Source organism: Euprymna scolopes, chromosome 7 (assembly GCF_053919585.1).
Source record: "Euprymna scolopes isolate OS-2025 chromosome 7, ASM5391958v1, whole genome shotgun sequence".
In the NCBI taxonomy this organism is placed as follows: Eukaryota; Metazoa; Mollusca; class Cephalopoda; order Sepiida; family Sepiolidae; genus Euprymna; species Euprymna scolopes.
This window is the reverse complement of record NC_136488.1, coordinates 23,884,862-23,900,462: the sequence shown is the minus strand read 5'-3', so window position 1 is coordinate 23,900,462 and position 15,601 is coordinate 23,884,862. Positions and strand designations below refer to the sequence as shown.

General features: G+C 32.5%; 1 protein-coding gene across 1 annotated transcript in view; it reads left to right on the top strand.

Annotated features, from left to right (window-relative positions):
* The first annotated feature begins 2,933 nt into the window (after positions 1-2,933).
* LOC145279647 (putative sodium-dependent transporter YocR) overlaps positions 2,934-15,601 on the top strand; it is a 79,907-nt gene continuing 67,239 nt past the window's right edge. Inside the window, exon 1 of the mRNA XM_080130877.1 lies at positions 2,934-3,155. The gene's annotated coding sequence lies outside the window, so the exon portion shown is untranslated. The remainder of the gene's footprint in view (positions 3,156-15,601) is intronic.

Genomic DNA, 15,601 nt, shown 5'->3' with positions numbered 1-15,601 from the left:
TTAACAGCCAAATTTCTGGCTGGCACCCGTCACATCGATTTTCCCAAATCTCAGTACCCGGTATTTCAAATTTCGAGTCTATAGACTAAAAATTGACAGAGTTATTGCGTAGGGAAATGTACACAGACAGACAGACACACAGACAGACAGACACGTTCACTTTTATAAATATACTAGACCACCCGTGACCCGTTGGGTCAGTACGTTATATTAGCTATGGAATTCATGTATGAGCGTGACACTTGTGGCATAAAGAAAATAGTTTTTTTTTACATAACAGAAGCATTTCTATGAAAGTATATTAAAATGAAAAAAGAATATAGATAGATTTCTATGAGTCGTTCTGTTTATTATAATTGTTATTTTTTTTTAAATTACAGTTACTGAATTATAAGTGGTTGGTCATACTTATAGGTAAATATGCACTGAACAGGTATCATAATCCTTATTATAGTTAAATTCAAATTTGGATATATCATCTTTTAAATGAAATTGTTAGTTGAAAGTACAGAATAATAAAAAAAACACTCTCCACATGTTAATAATGGCTTTTTAAATAGAAAATGAAAATAAAATGTAACTTTTTTCATTTAATTTAAGCAAACATTCAGTACCCATTGTGTAAAGGAAAACACTATTTAATGTAATAGAAATGTGTGCATTTACCGATTCAGCTTTCCGTTTGGAAATGTAAGCAGACGACTTTAAAAAACATGGGAAGAAGAAAAAGAAATTTTTTTGTAATAACGCCCTCTAGTAAAAAGGTCTGCATTAGTTAAGGGGGATAACTCTATCCAGTTTTACATCGCTCTCTTTTTCTTTCTCTCACACATACACGTAACTATTTCTCGCGTACGTAACGAAAACAGAGGGAGTAGGAGTGTTGAAATCTATTAGAGGGAAAGTGAGAGGTGTTTTCTTTCCATAAATTGTATAGGGTAATATTTCATATTATTAATAGATTCATAGATAAATAGATTTTATAATATATATTATAATTATCTATGAATCTATGTATTATTTGTATATATAAATAACTATTTGATCAAATTAAATGAAATTGTTTGTATTAAAAGCGATATAAAAATTCCGGAATTGGAATAACGGATTGAAGACGTTGCTACTTACGCATGCGCAACCGGATGTTGAAAACCGGAAATCTGATTGCAAACATACAAGATCCATAGACTTTTAGTATTATATAGATAGATAGATTACCTGTAGTTTGGGCTTGACTAAGTTTTGTTTTTAAATAAATTGTAACAAAATACATTTGTGAATCTTGGGTCTAGGGTACTAGACATAACATCTAATCAGAAGAAATAAAATCTGTCTGATTAACACAGATACCCACCTGGCTGGAAAATGAATATTTTATGATCTGATGAAGAGACATCGGCAAAGGTCACTTTCTTTTTATTCAATTTTCACCCCAAACAAGGTACAGTACCACTTTGAAGTAGAGGGCTACTATCAGGGACACAAGTTGCAGGGGTATTATGAAGGGAGATGAGTTGCAAGATGTCTGTTCACATTACACTTGAACATCTGCATGTCAGTACAGTTGGAAAAGCAGAATCCCGGAAGGGAGTTTCAAAGTTTAGCAACTCTAGCGAAGAAACTATTGCAGTAGAAGGCTTTCTTACACCTAAGGATCTCTACTGTGAAGGAGTGGGATTTAGCTGCTTGTCGGGTTTGTCAGGGGTATTCCCGTCAAAAGGGTACAAGTGCTTGTAGTTCATCAGAGCATTCGCCGTTAAAGTACTTGTAGAACAGGCCGAGGGATGCAACGTTTCGTCGATGAGAAAGAAACTGAAGCAAAAGACAACTATGGGGAGAATGCTGACTAGTGAATTCATGTTCTGCCTGGTTTGCTGCAACTGAGCAAAACTCCACCATGTTATAAAATTACTTACACCAGTGAGGATCCGATATCTTTACAAAATCCATGCAAGCAGTACTATTGCCACGTCTGGTCTTATGCATTCTCTCACTCTTAGACAGGATCCCCCCCAAAAAGAGTCTAAAATCTAATAGAGCCTGCACTATCAGCCAAGCTCCAACCTCTGTCCCATCACTGCAGTATCTCATCTCTGTGCCTGTTTTACAAATACTTTAATGAAATGCACTCTGATGAACTCGTAGCATTTGTGACCCTCTCGACATTCATACTTCCGACTAATTTCACAAGTAGCAAAATCCCATTTTTTCACTGTTGTGCTCCTTAAATATCGGAAAGCCTTTTCATAAAACTACCTCGGGTAGTTCTGTGATAAAGATTCAAATGTTTGTCTATTTTTCTCATTTATAATTTAATTTTATAATTTTTTTTTTAAGTGGGGAGGAGTAGTGGTGACTGTCATAAATAAAATTACTACCCTCCCCCCTAAAAAAAACTTTTTCCTTGTGCAAATAGGACATTCCAATGGTAAATCGCACACACACACACACACACACGCACACACACCAGTTAATGAACATGTAACGTTTATAGATACAGACATTGTTTCACTAAATACACTCTGCTAAATGAACGCTCTCACTAACAAAGGTACACACACTAATATATTGATGGCGCCAGATAATAAAATCGTATACTCAATTTCTCCTTACACAAAAAACAACTCTTTCCCTCAGGAGCATTCTTTGGAAAATTTGAATTCTTATTCTTCATAAACTTTATCTTTCGTTGTCTTGAAAAATTGTCAAATCAATAAATACTGAAATTTAATTCGATTGATAGATTTTTTTTCATTCTTTAATCTTTTATCCTTTTTAGTTTAACATGCCTTTGACATCCACTTCAGTACTTCAACTCGTTACCAATTAAAAATATTTTGACAATCCTGTCCTCCCATCTGGAAAACAAAATAATTAATTAGTTTTTTATTTGTTTTTGTATTTAAAAACAAACACCTGTTCCCCGTCTATCTGTCTCTTTCATTCCTCAGATGTCACCTTTCAACGTCGCACTTTTTCACACACCTACATTTTCGACAAAGCGCGACATGGTTTTAATCTGGTGATATGCTGATGACAGCATCAAAAAGGAATATATTTCTCTTTGCAAATTTTTTTAAATATACTTCCAATGTCGGTGCCGATTCTTTCAAAGTTTCTCATCAAATCGACTGGGAATAATATTAATCTAAAATGTAAGTTTTACAAATGTTTTTTTTTTCTTCTTTTATTAGTTGTATTGTTGTTTAGCGGAAACTAGAATCCATTGCCCACATCTTAAAAGTTTTGGTAGAGAATTTTTTTTCTCAAAACATTTCATTAGTTTACTATTGAGTAGACATCAAAATTCATGACTATCAAAACACACACATATACATATATACACATATATACGCATATACACATATACCCACATGTGCATATACACATATATACTTATATACATATATATAGTTTATTTTTGTATCTTTGGAGAAATAAAAAGAGAATTCTCAGTTACATGTATAGAAGAGTAATATTTTGATCAGCCATTGATTCCCGCAGTTTTGAGAAGTATTAGACCACAGACTGAAAAAAGGAACATGCATAGTGTTCTTTAGCACAAGGTGAAAGATTTTCCATACTTCCTGAAACCACAGGTATCAATGGTTAATTAAAACTGAACCACATGAGTCATCATGACAGAAAGCATCTATGCGAGTATCAAACAGGACTAGAATATAGCTATGTACAAAAGGAAGCCAGTAGTTTTGTATGTCATGTCAACGGCAAGACTGCTAAGCCATCTTTATGTTCACAACCATTGCAGTTTTGTAGAAATAGCCGTTTTCTGTTCATGTGGTTTAAAAAAAACAGAAGCAAAAAATGCTGTTATTACATTTCTTTCAATGATTAAAAATACAAGAGATATTCACTCCAAATTTCAGAAGGTACCTCAAAAAAAGCCAAATATATAGCTTCTTTTTTTTTTTTAAATTTTTTCTTTCTTTTCACTTCGAAGACAACTGATGCATGCAACATATACTGCTTTGCATTTGGCAGGTGAAGCAAGAAAAAGCAAATGGATGAAGACAACTATGGAAACTTCTTACACAGATTCGACTGAGAAATAAGAACAATATTTCGAAAAATTGAAAAATTATAAAAAAAAAGCTCATTAAGAACACCTCGTGCTATTCAACAATAATATTGAATATCTGAATATATATATATATATATATATATATATATATATATATATATATATATATACTTCAGAATAAAATTATCTAACAATCAACTGGTATGGAAACCTGTGATTAAGTTTTACAAGATATTACTGGAAGTAATATTCTATAAGTACTATCCCACCTAATTAAGAATTGCTTGATATACAAGATAGAGCAAATAGACAGTGAGCTCCTATAGGATAAGCAGTTATAATATTTCAAATGTATTCTTTGTCTTACATAGAATAATAAAAATATTTTGATTTGAAATTCAAACATTTCACGTCATAAATTTTTAAATTCATTGAAGGATTAAAATTTGTTATATATATATATATATATATATATATATATATATATATATATATATATATATATGTGTGTATGTGTGTGTTATGAGTAAGTTGCTGGAATCCATATTAAATAGAGAAATAGTCAACCACCTCAGCAGAAACAACCTTCTTAGTGACACACTATGGTTTCCGCTCTGCAAGATCTACCGCAGATGTGCTGACGGTTATATCTCACAGGATTAGTGAATCTCTTGACAAAGGCTTCCTTTCTAGGGACATATCAAAGGCCTTCGATAAGGTATGGCATAAAGGCCTACTTCACAAGATTTCCAGCTACGGTATAACTGGAAATGTTTTCTCTATCATTAAATCATTTCTCTCTGATAGGCTCATAAGAGTAGTGGTCGATGGACAAAAATCGGAGGCCTGCAGTATTAATGCTGGAGTCCCTCAGGGGTAAATCCTGGGCCCAACTCTCTTCCTGATCTACATCAATGACCTCCCTAAACACATACTTAAATCATTCGTTGACATCTATGCTGATGACACGACCATCTATGGCAACACATCAAAGGCTGTAAATGACAAAGTTCTCTCTGATTCTCTCTCCTCTGATCTCGAGCGCGTGGTTCAGTGGGGGAAGAGATGGCTGGTTACCTTTAATGCATCTAAAACCAAACTCCTATCCTTACATCATCAACGCTCTGATCCCCATCTGGCATAAATTAGGATGGATGGCTCTCGTCTGGGAGAGGCCCTGTGTTTTGACAAGCTTCTGGGTTTGACCTTTACTCCTGATCTGAAATGGAACACATACATCAAGTCTGTTGCCAAGATCGCTGGAAAGATGGTGGGATCCTTCTACCGCTCCAGAAGATATCTCACTACTGATGCAATTCTCTATCTATATAAAAGCCAAGTATGTCCAAGGATGGAATACTGCTGCCATATCTGGGCAGGAGCTGCTAAAAACAGCCTATCCTGCTTTGACAGAGTACAAAATAGACTTCGTGGCTTAGTGGGAGATGACCTTTTCTCTACCCTGCAACCTCTCTCCCACAGAAGAGATGTTGCGAGCCTATCCTTGCTTTATCGTTATTTCTATGGCAGGTACTCGTCTGAACTCCAATCTCTGGTCTCCCCTCGCCAATCTTTCACGAAAAACACCCGTCTAGCTGAATCCACTGTGAAAAATTTCCCCCACTCTTTTTCTGTGCCTAAATCAAAACGTGGATTCCATGAACAAAGCTTCTTTCTTAGAACTGCACGCTTGTGGAACTCTGTTCCATCTGCCTGCTTCCCACCTGACTACAACTTGGATGTCTTCAAGTCCAACGTTAACAAATTCTTAATGAACTGCCCCCTTAAGTAAACACTTCATCAAATCTCCACACTAACGTAATGTACTTGCAATAACCCTTATCCCTGAGTGGTTTCCGGGCCTCGATAAGTGGTGACCACTGTGTAAAAAAAAAAAAAAAAAAAATAGGTGACAGTTCAGGACCTATCAGGTTGGCGACTCCATAAATGGGCGAATGGTGGCCTTATAGAGGTACAGGATACTTTCAGGCATAAGTAATTTTTTAGCACGGTAGAGAGAGAGCCCACCTTTTTGCAGCAGCCTTGGAAATGCTCTCAATGTTTCTATTCCAGTTCACATTCCCTGTAAACGTTTAGCCAAGAAGTTTAAAAGTACTTTCAGGCAATGTGTTCTTGGCCATTGCTATTGGTGGTAGAGAAGGTTTCTTGTAGTTATTGAAGGAAACAAGCTTAGTCTTGACAGCATTGAATGTGACCATCCATTTTTGTCCCCATTCCACTACAGATTGGAAGTCATCCTCTAATGTTTCTGCCATTTCCTTAGATATGTGTTTATTTGTTTTCCCCTCATGCCTGTTAAAGAGAGTGGTGTCATCGGCAAATATACCCATCTACAAAACAATTTTATCAGGGAGGTCATTTATGAATATCAGGAATAATAGAGGTCCAAGGATAGACGCCTGAGGTTCTACCGCATTTATATCATATTGTTTAGATGTACGACCGTCGAGAACAACTTGGATTTTTCTCTTACTTAAGAAGGATTTAATTACATCATGTATTCTTCCAGTGATACCATATGATCGAATTTTCCTTAGAAGACCATCGGGCCATACCCTGTCAAAAGCCTTAGATATATCAAGGGCTACCACTCTACCCTCCCTTGTTTTGTCCAGTGAACGGTATATACGTTCAGAGACTACAGTTAAGATCTGCTGTTGAACGGGCTTGCCTAAATCCTTATTGTTTGTCAGTCAGGAGTTTAGCAGCTGTTAGGTGTTGGACTAGGGCTTGATTAACTAAGGACTCAAATATTTTGGCGAAAAGCAGAAGGAGGCTAATGGGGCGATAATTTAGTGGATCAGTTCTTTCACCAGAATTCTTGAAGACTGGTACCACAGAAGCGGTTTGCCAGCAATCGGGAAAGCAAGATTCGTTAAGGAATTTATTGTAAAGTTTAGAGAGAACTGGAGCAACCTCAGCAGAGCATTTTTTTAATAGCATAGCCGGGATGTGATTTGGTCCACATGAGGTGTCTAGGTATAAATATATATATGTATGTTTATATATATATATATATATATATATATATATATATATATATATATATATATATATATGTATGTATATATATATATATATGTATGTATATATATATATATATGTATGTATATATATATATATATGTATGTATATATATATATATGTATGTATATATATATATGTATGTATATATATATATATATGTATGTATGTATATATATGTATGTATATATATATGTATGTATATATATATATATATGTATGTATGTATATATATGTATGTATATATATATATGCATGTATGTATGTATATATATATATATATATATATATATATATATAGATATATATATGTATTTATATGCATATATATACATATATATGTATATAAGTATATGTATGTATGTATATATGTGTGTATGTATATCAGGTCATGTCATATGCTACTGGTACCATGTAACTCAGTACTACCTGCCTCATGGTCGGGTCACCGGCGACTAAACTGGTTCCCCCACCAGACTTGTTTGGTGAGGAGGATGGCTAGTCTCCCTGAAGGATTAAAAACAAGACCTTTCAAAGGGCGAATGAACCCTTTTTGGAGGTCAACGGCCAACTAGCACCGTGTGTGTTTGTGTGTATGTATGTGTGTGTTGGGGTGGAGAGGGCTCCTGTAAGCCGTGGTGAAGGCAACCTTTCTAGGAGAAGTAAATCTCTAATTTAAAAAACCATAAAGCGGGAGACCAGTACACGTATTAAGCTGGTCTGCAATTTAACTTGTTGCTGGCTATCTTGCTCTTGCTTGTTGCTGGATCTCAACATTTTGAACCGAGAGAGAGACTTAGCTGTCGTACAAAGCTAAGACTCTGTAATATCTTTGTATAGATACTCCCTCACATATTTGTCTATTAAAATGGTCCTGTGGCGATGGAAGTCATTTTTGGGCTCGTATCTGAGGAAGTGGCACTCGTCTGACAAGACGTTGCAATCATCATGTATATACATATGTATGTATGTATATATATATATATATGTATGTATATATTATGTATGTATATATATATATATATCTATATATATATGTATATATTATGTGTGTGTATATATATATATGTATGTATGTATTAGTGTTGGAACGATTAATCAGAATCGGAAAAATCGGAAGATTTGAGGGTATCGAAATCGAAATCGGAAAAATTGGTGCATATTTTCCGATGCCAAAACGGTTCTTTTAACTGTCTATTTTTATTTGTTTAAAGTAAAATTTTCCATTGCTGGTAATAATGATAAAATAATAAATATTTATTGATTTTAAATTTCCAGTAAAGCTAAAATCAATAAATCTCCACAAGTGTATTTTGACATTTAGGAAAATATCTGCATATTTAACGGGTTTTTTTTTTTAACGAAAATCGGGGAAAATAACATATAGTTAAATAATTAGAGATTTATTCAGAATCAGAATTGGAATCGTTAAATGTATCGGAATCCGGAACTTAGCATGGAATCAGTAATTGTATCGGAATTAGGATAAATATTGGAATCGTCCCATCACTAGCATGTTATATATGTGTCTGTGTGTATATATATACATACATATATATATCTGTATATATACATATATATATACACATATATATATACATATATATATATATATATATATATATATATATATATATATATATATATATATATATAATTATTTTTTTTACTACGGCATAATCACGGGTACTCTTACAGTGGGAATTCATAATCTGTTAAGATTGGAGTAAGATTGGAAGAAGCCATATTTATGTGTATGTATATACTAGACTACCCGTGACCCGTTGGGTCAGTATGTTATATTAGCTATGGAATTAATGTATGAGCGTGACACTTGTGACGTAAAGAGAATAGTTTTTTATGACATAACAGAAACATTTCTATGAAAGTATATTAAAATGTAAAAAGAATATAGATAGATATCTATGAGTCGTTCTGTTTTTAATTGTTTATTTTTGAAAAAAACTTACAGCCATTGAATTATAAGTTGTTTGCCATATTTATAGGTAAATGTACACTGAACAGATACCATAATACTTAAAGTTAAATTCAAACTTTGACATATCTTTTTTTAAATGAAATTGTTAGTTGAAAGTACAGAATAGTTAAAAACACTCTCCCCATGTTAAGAATGGCTTTTTAAATAGAAAATGAAAATAAAATGTAACTTTTTTCATTTATTTTAAACAAACATTCATGACCCATTGGCTCAAATATTTAATTTATATGTTAATAAAACTTATATAAATTTATATGTCAATAAAACTAATTAAGACAATGGGGAAATGAATGATTTTTAAAAAAAAAGCAGAAAATATTAACAATTTTTTATTTGGATAATTAAAATGTGAAAAAAAAAACACATTGAATGAAAACATTCACAGTAAAACAATATGTTTTATTGTCACGTTGATTATTTATTTGTAATGCAATTTAAAACAAACATATTTTCGGGGTTATTTATTTAAGTTGGTAGTGTAGAAGAAAATGTATGAATGTTTTTAAGAAAGGTGTATTTCAAAATGGAGAATAAATTAAAAAAACGGAAGGCGGTGGGTAAATTGCTGTTGTAAAATGCTCTTATGGTTGTCAACGGGTTAAAATAGATTTATTTGTAAGAAAATTGTGTTAAAATAACTCAAACATAATACGAAAATGAACGATGCAAAAATAAAAAAAGCAGAAAGTATTAAAAATTGTTTATTTGGATAATTTAAACGCAAAAAAAAAATTGGGATGCTGAAAACATACACAGTAAAACAATTCTGCAAAAGTAGCGATTTGTGTTTATTTGTTTACGCTGTTATGGGTTTATGTGTATGTATGCATGCGCAACCAGAAGTCATAAACCGGATGTGGGTTACAACACCCGTTACAAGGTCATTTGAGTTTTATAATTATATATATATATCTTATTTTTCTTTTAATAATATTATTGGAATTCTTTCCCCTTTTCCTTGTACCTATTTGTGAATTATTCCACGGATTTCGGCCTTTTGGATTATTTTGGACCATCTTCCAATTACGTGATTCCCTTGGATTGTACTTGTGCGAATGGAAATTTAACTAACTTTCTTGGATTTGCTTTTTTGGATTTTACCGTCATTAGATACTTTACCTTTCACCAGACTATCCATTCATGTGAAATCACTTTTTTTTTCACCCCATTCCCTCTGCTTCACTTTTTGTTATCAAGTAAGCTCTTTGACTTACTTGTAGTTTCATCAAATACTTTTGCAAGCAAAATCCGATCCCACATTTTTCTACATCTTACTCTCTGATGAGAAGGAAAGTATTTCTTCAAAACTCCGCGGATTAAGGACTATCCACTTATTTAGTGTTTCTTTTTTAAATTAATGTTTTTAACTCTTTTTCAAAGTGTTTTTTAACATGTTTTATTAACTATTTGCTCTCTCTCTCTCTCTCTCTCTATATATATATATATATATATATATATATATATATATATATATATATAGAGAGAGAGAGAGAGAGAGAGAGAGAGAGATACATACATATATCACACTTTTTGGCAATTTTATGTTCCAAATCTCAGCGACTATTGATCAAAATTTATCAAATGAAAGCTCGCTGGAAAGGTAATTACCTGACCTGTGTAGTGGGCTATGTGATATTTGTCCTTAAATTCGCACATTAAGGGGATCATTCATCATTCAGAGCCTATTTTTTGAACTTTTGTTTTTACAGCCATAGAATGTTTCAATCATAGTCATGTCGTTTTCCTAATTTTTCATATGAATTAAAAAAACATCTGATATTTCCCCCAAACCTCTGGCTTTGATGTAGGGGAGAGTAATACTTGCTGCTATGGTTATAAATGATTTGAAATAACAGCAAGGAGAGACTTGATTCCAAATATTTCTTTGGTTTTCAGACATAAAGTAAATTTCACAGTGTATAAGGATTATTTGATACTGGAGATATTCATAATCGTACCCTGTTTCCAAAAGAGGGGAGATATAACATATGAGAAATATTTTGAATCAAGCCCTCCCTTGCTGTTATTTTATCGAAAAATTGGCTAAAAGCATTAATATTTTCCCCTTCAACTAGCCACTTTTCTACAGGAGTAGGGGGTCACTTTTTTTGCCGATATTTTTGAAAGTTATCCTCTCCTTTAGATTGTCTAGCCTTAATTTAAAAAGATGTCGCTTCCGGTTTAGCGATGGTCGTAACAGCATAAACGTTAGGTTTTACCTCGTTCTTTTCCTCCTTTGCGGTACGGGTTCGAGCCTGCCTTCCTACTACCACTTTTTTTTTTTTGCTCAACATACACATCCAAACACCCGGGCAACGCCGGGCTGAAATGCTAGTATATATATATATGTGTGTGTGTGTGTGTGTGTGTGTGTGTGTGTGTGTATTTCAAATTTAGAGTCTGTAGACTGAAAATTGACAGAGTTATTGCGTAGGAAAATGTACACAGACACACACACAGACACACAGACATATTCACTTTTATATATATATATATATATATATATATATATATGTATATATATATATATATAATATTATAAGCTCTATTTCCTTTTCGGTTTTATTGAGCTGATCTGGCTGAGTTTATTTTACTTGTAAATATTAACTCTTTAATATTTATAATATATTTTAAGTTTACCATTTTGATTACCTTGGTAAACTTATTGTAATTTATATATATATATATATATATATATATATATATATATATATATATATAAAAGTGAACATGTCTGTGTGTGTGTCTGAACGTGTCTGTGTGTCTGTGTACATTTTCCTACGCAATAACTCTGTCAATTTTCAGTCTACAGACTCCGGATTTGATATACAGGGTATTGAGATTTGGGGAAATCTTTGTAATCCGTTTTCGGTCAGAAATTTGGCTGTTGAGGGGTCAAAGTTCAACGTTTTGACTTTTAAGAACTCTACCAAACTCCTCCACCAATTTTGAGTCTTAACACTTTAAATTTTAGATACAGATTCCTTGGATATGGATCTAACTAAATACCTTGATTTGAGCCCAAAACAATAAATCTTAAGAGGGCATAATAGGGGTCAAAGTTTTTAAAAAATTGACCTCTGCGGTCTCTACCAAATTACTCAGACAATTTCTGGTCTAAACATTTGAAATTTTACATAAAGCGTATTCAGAGATAGCGCAAGCTTTTTAATCGGTTTGGGTCGAAAAATTTTATTTTACCAATATATAAATGTATGTATGTTTGCATGTCTGCCTAAAACTTTCGACAGAGGCGATGGATTTTCACAAGATCATTATCATTTTGAAGCTCGACCTTTCAGACGACAAATATTGAAAAATTGGCTAAAATACCATATTCCATCTGCTTAACTTATTTTGTTTTCAAGTAAGACCTTTGACTTACTTGTTGTTTCATCAAATACTTCTTTCTGCATGCAAAATCCGATCCCGCATTTTGCTAATTCCTACCCTCTGATTAGAAGGAGAGTATTTCTTCGAAACTCCACGGATTAAGGACTATCCATTTATCTAGTGTTTCCTTTTCAGATTAAATGTGTTTTTAACTCATTTCAAAGTGTTTTTTAACATATTTTAACTGTTTGCTCATAGCAATTCAGCCCGGCTTTGCTCGAGTCCTATGTACTGTTCATAACTTTATATGCACATGTATAAGTGTGCATATGTACAGTAATGCCTGTCTAGACAATAGTGTTCCTTAACTACTATATACAAAAGTTGGTAGAGATCGCAGAAGTCAAAGTTTTTTTTAAATTTAGCCCCAATTTTGACCCCTTAATATTTATTGTTTGGGCTCAAATCAAATTCAAAAGTTTAATCCATGAGCAAGTAACCTGCATCTAAAAATTTCCAGTGTTTAGACCCAAAATTGGCGGAGGAGTTTGGTAGTGTCTGCAAAGGTCAACTTTTTAACTTTGACCTCTTGGCAGCCAAACTTTTGCCCAAAAACTGATTAAAAAGCTTATTGTATGTCTGTATACACTTTATGTAAAATTTCAAATGTTTAAAAACAAAATTGGTTGAATAGTTTGCTAGCGACTGGAAAGATCAAGTCTTTTGAACTTTGATCACTTGGCAGCCAAATTCTCAGCCAAAAATCGATTAAAACGCTCGCCCTATGTCTGAATACACTTTATGTAAAATTTTAAATGTTTAGACCAAAAATTGGCTGAGTAATTTGGTACAGACCGCAGAGGTCAAATTTTTAAAAACTTTGACTCTAATTTTGACCCCTTAACAATTATTGTTTTGGGCAGAAATCAAATTGAAAAGTTTCATTCATGTCTAAGTAACCTACATCTAAAATTTCAAGTGTTTAGACCCAAAATTGGCAGAGGAGCTTAGTAGAGTTTTCAAAAGTCAAATCATTGAACTTTGACCTTTTGACAGCTAAATTTTTGGCCGAAAATCAATTAAAAGGATTTTCCCAAATCTCAGTACACCTTATGTAAAATCTGGAGTCTGTAGACTGAAAATTGACAAAGAAATTGGTAAAGAAATGTACAGACACACACACAGAAAATTTCACTTATATATATACTAGCATTTCAGCTCGGCGTTTCTCTGGTGTTTGGAGGTGTGTGTTATGCAAAAGAAAAAAAAAATGTGGTAGTAGAAAGGCAGGCTTGAACCCGTACCGCATAGGAGGAAAAGAACTGGAAAAAAAAACGTGACGTCTTTGCTGTTACAACCACTGGCAAACCGGAAGTGACACAGGTTTGAATTAAGGCTAGACAATCGAAAACAGGGAATGACTTTCGAAAATATCGGCGAAAAAAAAAAAAAAATATATATATATATACTCATAGCCAAATTGAATATTGAAATGTTCATAACTTTGATTCTATGGGACGAAACTACATGAAAATTTTCAAGATTTTCGAAAATTATAATACTATTCTATGGTTAAAATTTCATGACAATTGGTAATAAAGAACCTATGTTTTTAAACCGATAAAATATGGCCAAATTTGCTTATATTTGTATATATAGTGTCCTGGCAGGCTAGCTTCAGTTTTATTGCTTTAAGATGAATTTTTCTCAGGGTTTTTTTTTTTTTTTTCTTTATTGATTATTATTATTTATGTTTCCCCTGTGGCTTTGCCAGGCCACTAATATATATATATATATATATATATATATATATATATATATATATATATATATATATATATATATATATATACTAGCAGAAGTACCCGTCGTTGACTGGGTTCAAAAACAGCCTTCAGAAAATGGACTGTGATTGATGAAAGTATGATAGGTTATGAAAAGGAGGAGGTTGTAAAGAGATAGGTTTTGATACTCAAACATTTTACCCTAAGCAACATATGATGAAAGTAAAGATAATTTTCGCGAAAATATATTTTTTTTATATCAACTTTATTTCCCTTCGTAGCCAAGAGTGACCAACAAAATGATGTTTCCTTACAAAGAGAAAATGTTATATATATAATAATATAAATATACAGGAAATAAATGTTACTATAGTCAATAAAAGTTACTTTTATAGTAGAAAAGTTCATTGGTTTGTATTTTTAAGTAGTTTGTAAAAAAAATTTCTTTTTTTTAATTCATGAACCGGTTTAAAAAAAAAAAATCAAAATGGCAGCGACTGTGAAATGGAGAGCCCTGTTTTCAATTTGAAGGAGGGGCACCTGAGCATTCTGTGTTAACAATTTAAGAGAGTTCCGTCAACGTAAGGAATATTTATAAACATATTTTAATGTTTTCCGTTATTTTATGCTTGAGGAATATTTGATTATGGCATGTGTAGTTTATATAAAAATTTATTTAAGTAGTTATCGCCACAAATTTCGTTTTAATTTCGGTTCGCTGAAATTATTTCAAGTAAAGAGCATTAAAAACTATTTCAAAACAAAAAAAAAAACATGAAATGAACTTTTATTGACTATGGTAACATTTATTTCTTATATATTTATTTTTTCGAGTAGTCGTTTGTTGGCTTTTCTACTAAACACTCTTACTAAATAATATCGACAAAATATCTAAAAACAAAGAAACAAAAACAGTTTTGAAAAATAATGAAGCTTTACTTACTTTAGTAAAATAATCCGAAACAACAAAATGGGATATTAAAAAAGTAAACACGTAATTACTTTAGTTTTTTAAAGCAAAGAATCGATATAAATATGAATAAGAAGAAAAAGGCGCCATTTTCAAGCAGAACAGCTTCGTTTCAGGTTTACAGTATTGAACGGTGTAATATTGCGCCATCGGATTGAGGGTTGTACTATTGTAATGTAAAGAACACGCAGAAAAGGTTGTAATCAATTAAATTCCTTCTAGTACACTGACAAAAAAAGATTAAACAGATATGTAAATAAAAATAAAAAGGTTATGTAAATGTTTTTAAAAGACATGTAATCACGTGAGCAGGATTTTTTCCTTCTGTTGACACGATAACAAGCGTTCTTATTTTTTATTATTTATCTATTTTCGAAAGAGTGGCACGTGCAAGTGGAAAAGGAAAAAAACAGAGTTATGCAAAATTT